Below are 11,658 nucleotides of genomic sequence, written 5' to 3'. Positions count from 1 at the left end.
AGGGGATAAAGTGGTGAAGATGTGGTGGCTGGAGGTGGAGTGACGGCGCCGGAAATGGCTCAAAACCGTGCGGAAAGATGGGGCTCTAGGGGATTAACGACAGCTCGGATGGGGCTGGAAATTGGTGGGGTGGTGCGCCGGCCGGAGGGGAGTTGATTGGTGGGGGTGGTGTTGGCCACATCAGTCGGCAGTGGTGGGTCTGGGTGGAGAGGCTGGACGGCGACGGGAGGAAGAAAGAGAGGGGTCGAGTGCGCGGGAGGGGAAAACTAGGAAAGAAAAGAAGAAGAAAAAGAAAGAAAAGGAAAGAAAAAGAGAAAGAAAAAGAAAAGAGAAAAAGAAAAAAGGGAAAAAGAAAAGATGAGGGAAAAGAAATAAGGTCCAGTCCTCGCCTCCGGAGTCCCAAAACCAATCCGCCGAAAACGATTTCAAAAACATAAAACGACTAAAATAAATTAAACACCACATCAATTAAAATAAAACCAATTAAAATACAATAATTTAAAATAAAAGAACTAATATATTAATTAAATTAAAAACAACTCCTTCAATGAAAATACACGTAAAAACGGGATATCACAATAATCCATCTCAATTATTAAATGGCATAATATTAAATGTTGTCTCTTTATTGTAATTATAAGGTATAGCCCAACAATTGTTATGGTGATCTTTAGTAATAGTCATTGTGATATGCTCTAGGGTGAAATGCTTGGCATGCTATGCGTTATAATTAAAAAGCATCATTGTCAAATTATTGCTATGTTGTTATATTGTCCTTGAGCCATTTTAACAACATCGATATTATGTGTATAGTTTCGTTTTGTGTTTTTCTAATATATTTCTCATCCTTTCTGTACTATTTTTTACTATGTGAATGTTTTTTTATTTTTTGTGTGAAAGTTTGAGAATGTTGTAATAATTAGTTTGAAAGTATTTGTATTTGAGTGATATTTGAGAAAGAAACGAAATGGGATAAAATGAAAATTTTGGAATGAAAACTTTTTCCAAACAAGCCCTTAGTGGTATTGGTGGTACAACACTTGGCGGTGCTGATAGTTTATATTTCATTGGATTTAGAAGAAAACAAAACTTTTTTAATACATTCCATAGCAAAAAGAGCCAAAAACAATCACTCTATGGTATGTGATCATTTTACAAAATTTCAGCCTATTGATCTCATTGACCCTAAAACCCAATGCAATTAATAATTGAGATTGTTTGGATGTCATTATATAAAATTAGGATACTTCATCCTTGATAAACCACTAAGATTTTCTTGTCAACTCTCTCTTGTTAGATAAAGAAACCCTAGAAAGAATAAAACACCATTACAATCGTGGCTTTTGATGTAAAGGTTCTACTTCTCAAGGATTAAGAAATATGATCTTGAAAGAATAAATGTGGTGATTGCCTAGTATTTCATCTAGTTCAACTTACCATTTAAACATGTGCAGCATGGGGAATTTGTCGATCTTGTGGCTAATTTAGTGTCTAAGTATACATTGCCATCTCGGACCACTTACAAAAAGATTGTATGAATTTATACCATGAAGAGATTAAGTAAATAAAATATTTACCCAATGGGCTCCAAATTTTGGTCAACCGAAGTCCATCAATGGACTTTGAGCCTTGCTTAACACAACCCAAAATGCTTATTATAACCAAACACAATTAGCCTAGAGAGGGAGCAAAATGAGAAATGAACAATTAGCTCCAATATTGGGCTCAAAATAACCTGTCATCTCATGGCATATTTTAAGATACCATTAATTACAATTTATTTCACTATTTTTTTTTTTTTTTGATGAAAAAGAAATACTTTCATTAATTCATAATTCAACTCCACTTACATCAAAGAATCAAACCAAATAATTTGGGAAATACAATCCGGGAAAGAATCCCACCTAACGATCAAGTCTTCTAGATGCCAAGCAAATTTTGCTAAAGTATGAGCTGCTTCATTAGCCGATCTTCCTCTATGTTGAATTGAACATCTTGGAATCATCCTCATCATAGTCTTGATTTCAGATACTATATTACCCCATGAGGACCTTGAATCAGTTTTTGCCTTAATTTCATTCACCATCAGTAGTGAATCACTCTTAATTATCAACTCATTGATGCCAAGAGGAATGGAAATCTGTAGACCACGCAGAATAGCTAGCATCTCCACCTCCAAAGGATCATTTACTGCATTTTCCTTCTTACTAGTAGCAAGGATAACTCCACCTGTGTCATTTCTAACTCTTTCCACATGCCATCATCTGGTATCTTCATCAATGAGGCAATCAACTCTTGAAAAAATAGATTCATCTCTCTGATATGTGTTCTGAATCTACTTATGACCTGGGAGCCAATAGTCTGACCATATATTAATAGCTTTTCCATCTCCCACTCTCCACCTACACCCATTCAAAGGTTCTTTTTAGCATTCCATATCACTTTCCATATATATGAAGGTGAAGAGCCAAGCTTGGCATCACGAAATTTGGTCTAAGGAAAATATTAAGCTTTGAACACTCTATGCAATGAAGAGTCTTCTTCAATCATGATCCTCCAACCTTGTTTAGCAAGTAAAGCTTCATTGAAAATCTATAACTCTTTAAAACCCATTCCTCCATTACCTTTAGCTTCACACATTTGTCTCCAACTAACCCCACCTTACTTTATTTTCATCCTGCTTTTGACCCCACTAGAACTTGGCCATCATGTTTTCAATTTCCTTACAAAAAGTTGATGGTAGCTTGAAGCAACTCATTGTGTACGTGGGAATGGCAAGTGCTACTGCCTTAATTAACATCTCTTTTCCACCTTGGGAGAGTAGTTTTTCCTTCCATCTAGCTATATTGTTCCATTCCTTCTATTTCAAATATGAAAATGCTCTCTTCTTATTTCTACCAATAATAGAAGGAAGGCCAAAATGCCATAATCTCTCATACTGATGATGATGTTCAACCCCTGAAAATGTCATAATCTTTTCTTGCTGGCTGATAGAGACATTCTTGCTTAAAACCATCGATGTCTTTGCTCTATTCACTTTCTATCCAGATGCTCTCTCATAGATCTCGAGCAAGTGTTGAATATTGAGACTTGTTTGTAAATTAGCCCTACAAAAGAGCACACTATCATCTGCAAATAAAAGATGGTTTATCTTTGGTGCCTCTTTGCAAATTTGTATACCATCCACTTGTTTAGACTGTCCTGCCTTCTTCAATAAAGAACCTAAGCCTTTAGTGCATAAGAGGAACAAGTAAATCCCAACTTTTTCATTACTGCCTCTAAGCAACCCATTCCACTCTATCTTTTGCCTTACTCATATCAAGTTTAAAAGACATAAATCCCTTCTTTCTACCTCTTTTCTGCCTTAGGAAATGCATAAGCTCATATGCTACCAACACATTATCTGTTATCAATCTATCAGGCAGAAATGCGCTTTGGGAACTAGAAATGATCGTTGGTAGCACCATTTTAATTCTATTAGCCAAGATTTCTTATATCAACTTATATACTACATTGCATAGGCTAATTAGCCTAAACTCATATATCAACTTAGGCTGTGCCTTCTTAGAAATTAGAGTGATATAGGTGTGATTTATGGTAGCAAGAAATATACCCCTATTCAGAGCCCTCAACATAGCAGCCATTAAATCTTGACCAAACACAGGCCAAAAGTTTTGGAAGAAAATGGGAGCCATTCCATCAAGCCCTGGTGCTTTTATTGGGTTCATCTGCTTGAGAGCCTAATTAACTTCTTCTGCACTAAAATCCTTCAACAATGTCTCATTCATATCTGCATCCACTCTACCCTCCATCTCTCCTCCAAAAAATCTATTTGACCAGACTCTGTTGAAGCTTTAAAGAGAGTACTGAAATGTGATATCTGCTCCTTCGTTCTTCTTCTTTAATTATGAACCTCAATCTACGTGCTGAGCCTTATTCTACATGTTGTACCTCAATAACGTGTTTCGAAAGTTATCCAGCAGATTTCAATGTAAGATAGATATTTTAAAACTTACAGATATTTTAAATATTCTGGAAATATCTAAAGGAAATATCTATAAGAGATATTTCCGATATTATTATATAAGCTTTCTTTTAAAGTAATACAATTATAATATTTTAATAAGCTCTAAAAATATTATAATTGTGGATAATTACTTAAATGAATTATTTTAGTTATTTTAAATATTAAGATATTTAACTTTATGTTGAAAACTCTAAAATTAATTTAAATGATTTTATTCTCTTTGAGTAATTAACGATACTATATCATTTTAAATAATGATGAAGAAATATTATTTTATAAACTTTAGTTTATAAAATAATATGTCTTAATTCCTCTCAGTTTTTTATTTTAAACTTTAGTTTAAATAAAATACTTATGCATTTTCAAATCAGTGTTTAAACCCATCGTTGGATCGTTTTGAGGATCCAAAAATGAAGGACTTAGATTAAATACCCTCCTCTCTTTTCCTCCCTCACTCTTTCTCTTGTTCCTTTTCTTCCTTCTCTCTCCTCTCACTCTCTCTCTACCATGCACATCCAGCCCGATTGCTCTCTCCCTCCACTATTCGGTTGCTTCCTCCAGCCGGTGCCACCACCCATTAGAGCGTCTCACCTCCACCATTGGCCTATCCTCCTCCCACCGGTGAGCATTATCCCACCGGTGGTGAGGTACATCGGCAGCCTTCTCTCTCTTTCTTCCTCCAAGCAAATGGGTCTTAAAGGTTATTCCTCCTCCTAACGCCGCCATACATGGCCAAAACGGCCAATTAGCACTTCCACCAGCACTACCACATCATGGGCTTCCTCTCCATGTCCTCCTTTTCCTCTACCTCTATCTCTTTCTCCGATGGGTCTCCACAACTACCCATTCGGTTGCACCATCGTGCACTGCCATGCGCCGCTACCCACAGCATCTCACCACCACCATCTTGTTCATCTCATCACCATGAGCTTCTCCAATAAATTTCATGCCTAACAGAGCTTTGTATAGCTCTCACTCTCCAAAGCATGAATTTCACTTCTTGTGGCCGATCCACCACCATGAGCCACCGCTCGGCTATCACCTCGCCATGACAGCTCCACCACATCTTCTTCTACCTCTCCCTAGCTTCCCATGAAGTTTCATAGCCTTCCTCCACTACAAGCAACCTCCCTCCTTTTCGGATTCACTCTTCATGGCGTGATGCTGCCGTGCTCCGCCACCTTTGACCACCACGAGGCCACCTTAACCCCTTCCAAGACCATGTCTAGCTATTCTCAAGCCCAAACCACCACTTTACGTGGTGGACAGCCATCGTACGCGATGTTACCACCACGTACAACTCCTCCAACGCCTTGATCGTGACGGGTAGAAAGCTACGCACGGGTTATCCCATCGATGGTATAACTCTCTATCATTAGTTATTTACATTTATAGCATTTGATTGGTTAGACTGTAGACTGTGTAGTTAGTATTGTAAAGTTCGCTGTGCAGTTGTGAAGTGAAGTGCAGCTGTAAAGTGTTGGGCTTAACTGTGTAGTATTGTGGACTGTGCTGTGCATATGGACGTGATATGGATGCTGTAGTTGTGTTACGGTGTGAAGTGTGAAGGGAGTACATGTGAAGCGTACCTTGTGTACTGCAGCGACGCACCGTGTGATGTGCGCTGCAGTGATGTCTAGCATAGAATGAAGAAAATATGTGTGGAGCGTACTCTGTGTAGTGCAACGACATACTGTGTGATGTGCGTTGTGATAATAAGTGATGTAACGAAGGGAGTACGCATGGTGCATACTCCATGTCGAGTAGCGATGCACCGTGAGGTATGTATCATAGCGATGTGTGTCGTAGTGTGGATGGAAGAGAGTTCACATGAGTGTACTCTATGCTATCTTGTGATACACCGGATGGCGTGTCACGAATGGTTGGATGGCTCAGCGAAAAAGTGTGGAGTGTATGGTGTAGCGTTGGGGATTGCGTAATAGTTTCCCGAAGCAGTGGTGATATGGCCTGTAGTCCAAGGTGACACCTGGTTGACTTGTGACTAAGAGTATGTGTGAAGTGTGAAAAGGTATCATAGAGTGTAGCAGAAGCATGATGGGCATTGTGCCGTAACTCGAAAATTTGTCTCGAGCTACATAATGTGATAGAGGCACATTTGTGGACGTAATCCTCTTGTTAAGTGGTGGGAACTGGGTACAATGTCTCAGAGTAGTGGTGATAAGGCCTGTAGTCTGGGGTGACTGGTGTCACCTTATGGCTGACTTGTGGTTGAAAGTATGTGTGAAGTGGTGAAAAGGTATCAAAGAGTGCAGCGTAAGCATGATGGGCATCATGCTGTAACTCGGGAATTTGTCTCGAGCTGCATAATATGACAGAGGCACATTTGTGGATACAGTTCTCTTGTTAAGTGGCGGGAACTATGTAACAGTGTCCCGAAGCAGTGGTGATATGGCCTGTAGTCCAGGGTGATGGGTGTCACCTTTTGGTTGACTATGACTAGGAGCATTTGGAAGTGGTGAAAAGATATCAGAGAGTGCAGCAGAAACATGATGGGTGTCGTGACGTGACTCGGGATTAGTTTCGAGCTGCGTGATATGACAAAGGTGCATTTGTGGATGCAGTCCTCTCCTATCAAGTGTTGGGATGAACTTGTACAGAGACAGGAAGTAGGAAGAGTCCTATCAACCTGGTCTGAGCAAGTTGGTATTGGAGTATAGAGCTTATTTATAGAAGCAGGCGTTCATTAGAATTATAAGTTTTTCTTAAGTGATAAAAGGGGATAAGGTACATGTTGATTGAGCTAAGTTATTGCATATTTTATACATTTAAAACTAATATATTTTAATTATTTCATTACATTATTATTGATTTTAAATGGAAAAGTAGTTAAGATGAATAAATCCGAGTTGTGATTTAAATTGCTTTATAGCATGGTTTTTCCTTAATAAACTTGTAATTTAATTGGACAATGTTCTTTTACATGCGTAATATATTTTTGATATTTTATTTTATATTTTATTTTATTTTATTTCTAATTCTTATTTTTATTTTTTTTATATAGGCTAATAAATAAAAATGGGACTTTGACCTTGATATGCATTCATTCAAAGGAGACTTTGACCAACATGGAGACTTTAAGACTTGGACGGCAACACTTAGGTGATGGGAAATTAATTTCATCCACACTTCTAATTTGACCAAGGACTACATTAATTGATTTGGAGACTTTGACTTGGAGTGGGACTTCAAGTGCTACACGCAAGACTTGTATTTTTCCTTGGTGGAGTTTGACCTACAGAACACTTTTATTTTTTCCTTGGGGAGTTCAAGACTACACGGCAGACTTCTATTCTTTTGGGGTGCCGCACACTTAATTTCATCCAAGGATTTTTCCTCTCTAGCATTTATTCACGCCGCAACACATAAATTCTTTTGGGGCACTCACTCACACTACAATGCATTGGAGAGCTCTTTGAGGGGTCCAATTATTGCCATAGTCTAGCCTCCTCCACTGCTTTCAATCTCCATTTCCGTTCATTTGACTTATCTTTTCATTCCCTACTTTTTATTTAATTTCAATTTGAAATTTATGGTGTATTCTTGATATTTTTGAATTAAAAGTTTGGGTATTTTATTTGCTGTTTATTTTATTTTATATGAGTTATTTTTCTTGTTTCTTTAAGTTTTTATTAAATATGCATCACAATTATATTTTAGATTAATTTCAGTTTATTATTTTATTTTCAAATTAATTAAAATTGTTTAGCGTAGTTTAATCTTTAATTCTTAATTTCAATTTGTTAGTTTTTTACGTTTCATTTCGACACTAAACAAAATCCAAAAGTATGAATCTAGTCTATGACTAGTGCCATTTTTATTTTCGTTGCACCCTTCCATTCATTGTACATACCATCACTTTTATCTGTGAAACTTTTTACCATTTTATACGAGTTTAGATTTAAACAACTTTCCCTGAGGAGACGATCTAGAAATTTTATTCCTAATTATTACACGACATTCTCCTGCACTTGAGATAGCCCTTGTGCTACTTATTTTTGAGTGAGTCACATGTGCCTTTGGCAAGAGACGTGTACTAGATAGGTTTATCATATATAATGGGTAATCTGTCCTGAGCATGACTACATGGTGTTTTTGCCCTAGAGTTGACTTGAATTCATGTAGCCTGATTGGTTGGGAATTGGGATTTAGTATGGGTTAGGATATATGAAGGTAGTAATGGGTAAGTAGTCTAAGGTTGGGACGCATGACTCTGTCGGTCAAAATCATACGTTGGATAGTGGAAATAGAAGAATGAGAAGGAGGTCTTAGTGTCTTAACCCTAAGGTGAATCACGAGGATTCACTTTAAGGAATAAGACCCTGAAGGATTCAGCATAGTAAATGGCCTGTAAGAGCCCAGGGATGGATGGAGAGTGGTCCAAGTGAGGCATTGTTCTATTTTTAAAATAGTTTCTTATGCATTAGATAGATGATGACGTAAGGTTATGTGTATGAATATAGGTTGCCATCTGACACGCACACGAATGGATTGCATGGATTGAGTATGGCATGAAGTCCAGGTAAGTATTGCGTTCATACTCTACTAGAGTTTTCTTTATACAAATGAAGAAGAAAACGAAAGCTTTCCTCAAAAAGGAAATCGAAACTTTTCTCCACGAAGACATACTTTATGAAAGAAAAAGGAAACGAAAATAAGTTTTCAAGTATAAGTATGTAGCAGTCCTCCTTGACAGCCCCTTTTTACACACCCAAAGTATGTACATTTATACATGTGAATGGATGCTATAAGTAGTACGTATTGTGTGTATGTTTATGAAAGGAACTGAAATGAAGCTTTAAAAGACACGTAAGAACTGTTTCTAAAATAACTTTTAAGAAAAGAAAGAAAACTATTTTTTTAAAATAACTTTCCCTCGTAAAAATGACTCTTCATAAAACAACTTTTAAAATAAAAGAAAAAAAAACTGTTTTCTTTTAAAGAAACTTCTTTTAAAACGACTTTTACAATAACAAAAAAATTATATCTTTTAAATGACTTTATGAACTGAAGAACCATCTGAACTTTAAGAATTGAAATGAAAGAATGGACTATAAAGAAAAGGAAAGGACTGAAAAGAAAATGAACGGATTGAATGCATGATGTATGAAAACATGTAAAGACCACATGGACTAGAATGGAAATGGTACTAATGAATGGACTGGACTGGGCAGATTACAATGCCAGGTAAGTAGTACTAGTAGTGCACCTAGCGCTATACCCTGACAGAATGGATTCCCAATCCGTGGCCACAAGTGGAATTAGGTCCAAAAGACCGCTAACCCCATCACACAGGGCGTAACAGTGTACTGTGGCCAATGAAAGTGATAAGAATGAACATATGCATGTTAAGAAAGAAGGCATGTATGTATGAATGGACTGAATGAATGAATGTACGTAAGAAAAGATGAATGCATGAATGTATGTATGGATAAATGTACGTAAAAAGATGAATGCATGAAAAAACTCTTTAAAAAATGAAGACAGGGATGCATGGGGAAAGAATCTCTGAGGCCATTAATAGTGTTCTTTCTCTTTCTTTGTGTAGCTTTGTGGTGAAAGAATCAAGCATTAGTATCCCCTTGCTTCAACCATAGAGCCTTGGATCATTGTCTCCACATAATCTCCTCCCTCTCAAGCCATTTCTGCATATTTGTTCTTGCCTCTTGATAATCTACTCTATTTTTTGCATAAAGGGTCTTGATTTTGCTATAAATTTTGTCTTTACCTCGCCTGCTCAATTCTCTTCCTTACCTGACCAAAGTGATGCATATTCCAAACTAACAGCTTTTTCCCACATCTCTCAATCTTCTTTATTATAGTATGCAATTCAGGCCCACCTACTACACCCTTCCAAGCCTCCTTAATAACCCTTTTATAATTTGGTGCTTCCACCCACATAGCCTCGAACCTACAAGGTTTCTGCCCTCTCCTTTGGTACATTTCAGTAGCCAACTTTAGCATAATAGGGAGATGGTTTGAATAGGCAATAGAACCATGCTTTATTTGAGCATTGGGATATAAAGAACACCACGTCAAGTTTTCGAGGCCCCTATCCAATCTTTCATAAATACATTGATCAAGCTCTATGTTGTTGCACCAAGTGAATTGATTCCCTATGTAACCTAAGTCTTTTAAAGCACACTCATCCCCCACTGCTCTGAAAGCTAGTAGTTGTCTTTCTAGCCTTGGTTGTCCCCCCCCCCCCCCCCTCTCCCTCCCTCCCATTTTTCACTATTGCCAAGAATCTCATTAAAATTCCCCATCAATAACCATGCTTGATTCTGAGTCACCTACAATGATCTAATAAGGTCCCATGTTTCATATCTCTTAGTAGCATATGGATTCCCATAAACCCCAACAAAGAACCGAGGTCTAGTCTCATCCTCAACCAAAATCTGTACATGAATATGTGACTTTGAGAAATTGATAATGGTTAGCTTCACTCCCTCCTTCCAAAACAAAGCTAAACACCCACTCCTACTTTCACAACTCACCGCCAAACCATTTTCAAAACCCAATTTCATTTTTTGCTTTTCCATAATCTTATCAAGAAGCCTCATATCTTGTAGAAATAGGACTTTGGGAACTTTCCTTCTGACCAAGTCACGAAGGACATGAAATCCCCATGCGTTCCCAAGTCCCCGGGAATTCCAACTAAGAAGAATCATGGCTCCCGGCAGGGCTGTTGCATAGCCACTACCGATCTCTTCATAGATGATTTTTTGCGTTGCCCATCCCCCCCATTCAAAACAATTTGAGCAGAATTACTAATCTTTGGTTTCTTCACAGTACGACTCCTAGTGATCCCACAACCATTCTCAACAAACTCTCTCTTCCTACTAGTTGAAATAAGAACAGACTCAGGAGGCATACCTACAAGTTGAGCTCTCTCCTTCTAGGTACATGTGTGATTTCCATGCAGTGAGCTTGAGTTGGGTTGATGGGCCTCTTCATTGTGTGATAGGCTTGAAACACCCAGGTCAAGCCCATGGTGTTGTTGGCCCAGCTCCTCATTGTCCACTACCAAATGCATTGCAGATTCCATATTAGGATTTGTGGTGCCAACCATTACATTTGTAACTCCCAAACCATCCACCTTTCGCATCATAATCTTTGCATTCAAATCGTGATCCTCAAGATTCTTTCCTTCTCCCTTTGCCAAAATCCCCTCCCCACCCATAACTTCCTTCCCGACATCCTTCATCACTTCCTTTACAAGCACATCCGTTATCCTGTTAATTTCTCCTAATTTATCGTAACTCCCATTTTCAACATTTAACTTAGAATTGGAAACTCTCGCCAGAAGAGCAACTTTGACCGTTGAGCTAACCTCCGCAACAACACTAGCTTCTACGTTGGTTTTTTGCCATGGCTGCACTTCTAGTTTGTTGTTTATGCACTCTTTTGCCATTAGAACCCGCGTGTAACCACATACCAAACTGATGAGGAATTTTGGAGGATTGAGCAACTTCAGAATACACACCATCAACATGTAAAATCCTTCCACACTGAAAGCAAAAATGTGGAATCTTCTCATATGACACTAGTATCCAATATTTCTGTCCATGCAATCTAATAGTTTTCCCCCTTGCAAGAGGCTTATCCAAGTT

The sequence above is a fragment of the Carya illinoinensis genome, chromosome 9, assembly GCF_018687715.1.
Source record: "Carya illinoinensis cultivar Pawnee chromosome 9, C.illinoinensisPawnee_v1, whole genome shotgun sequence".
NCBI classification, from domain to species: Eukaryota; Viridiplantae; Streptophyta; class Magnoliopsida; order Fagales; family Juglandaceae; genus Carya; species Carya illinoinensis.
This window is presented reverse-complemented; position numbering follows the sequence as displayed.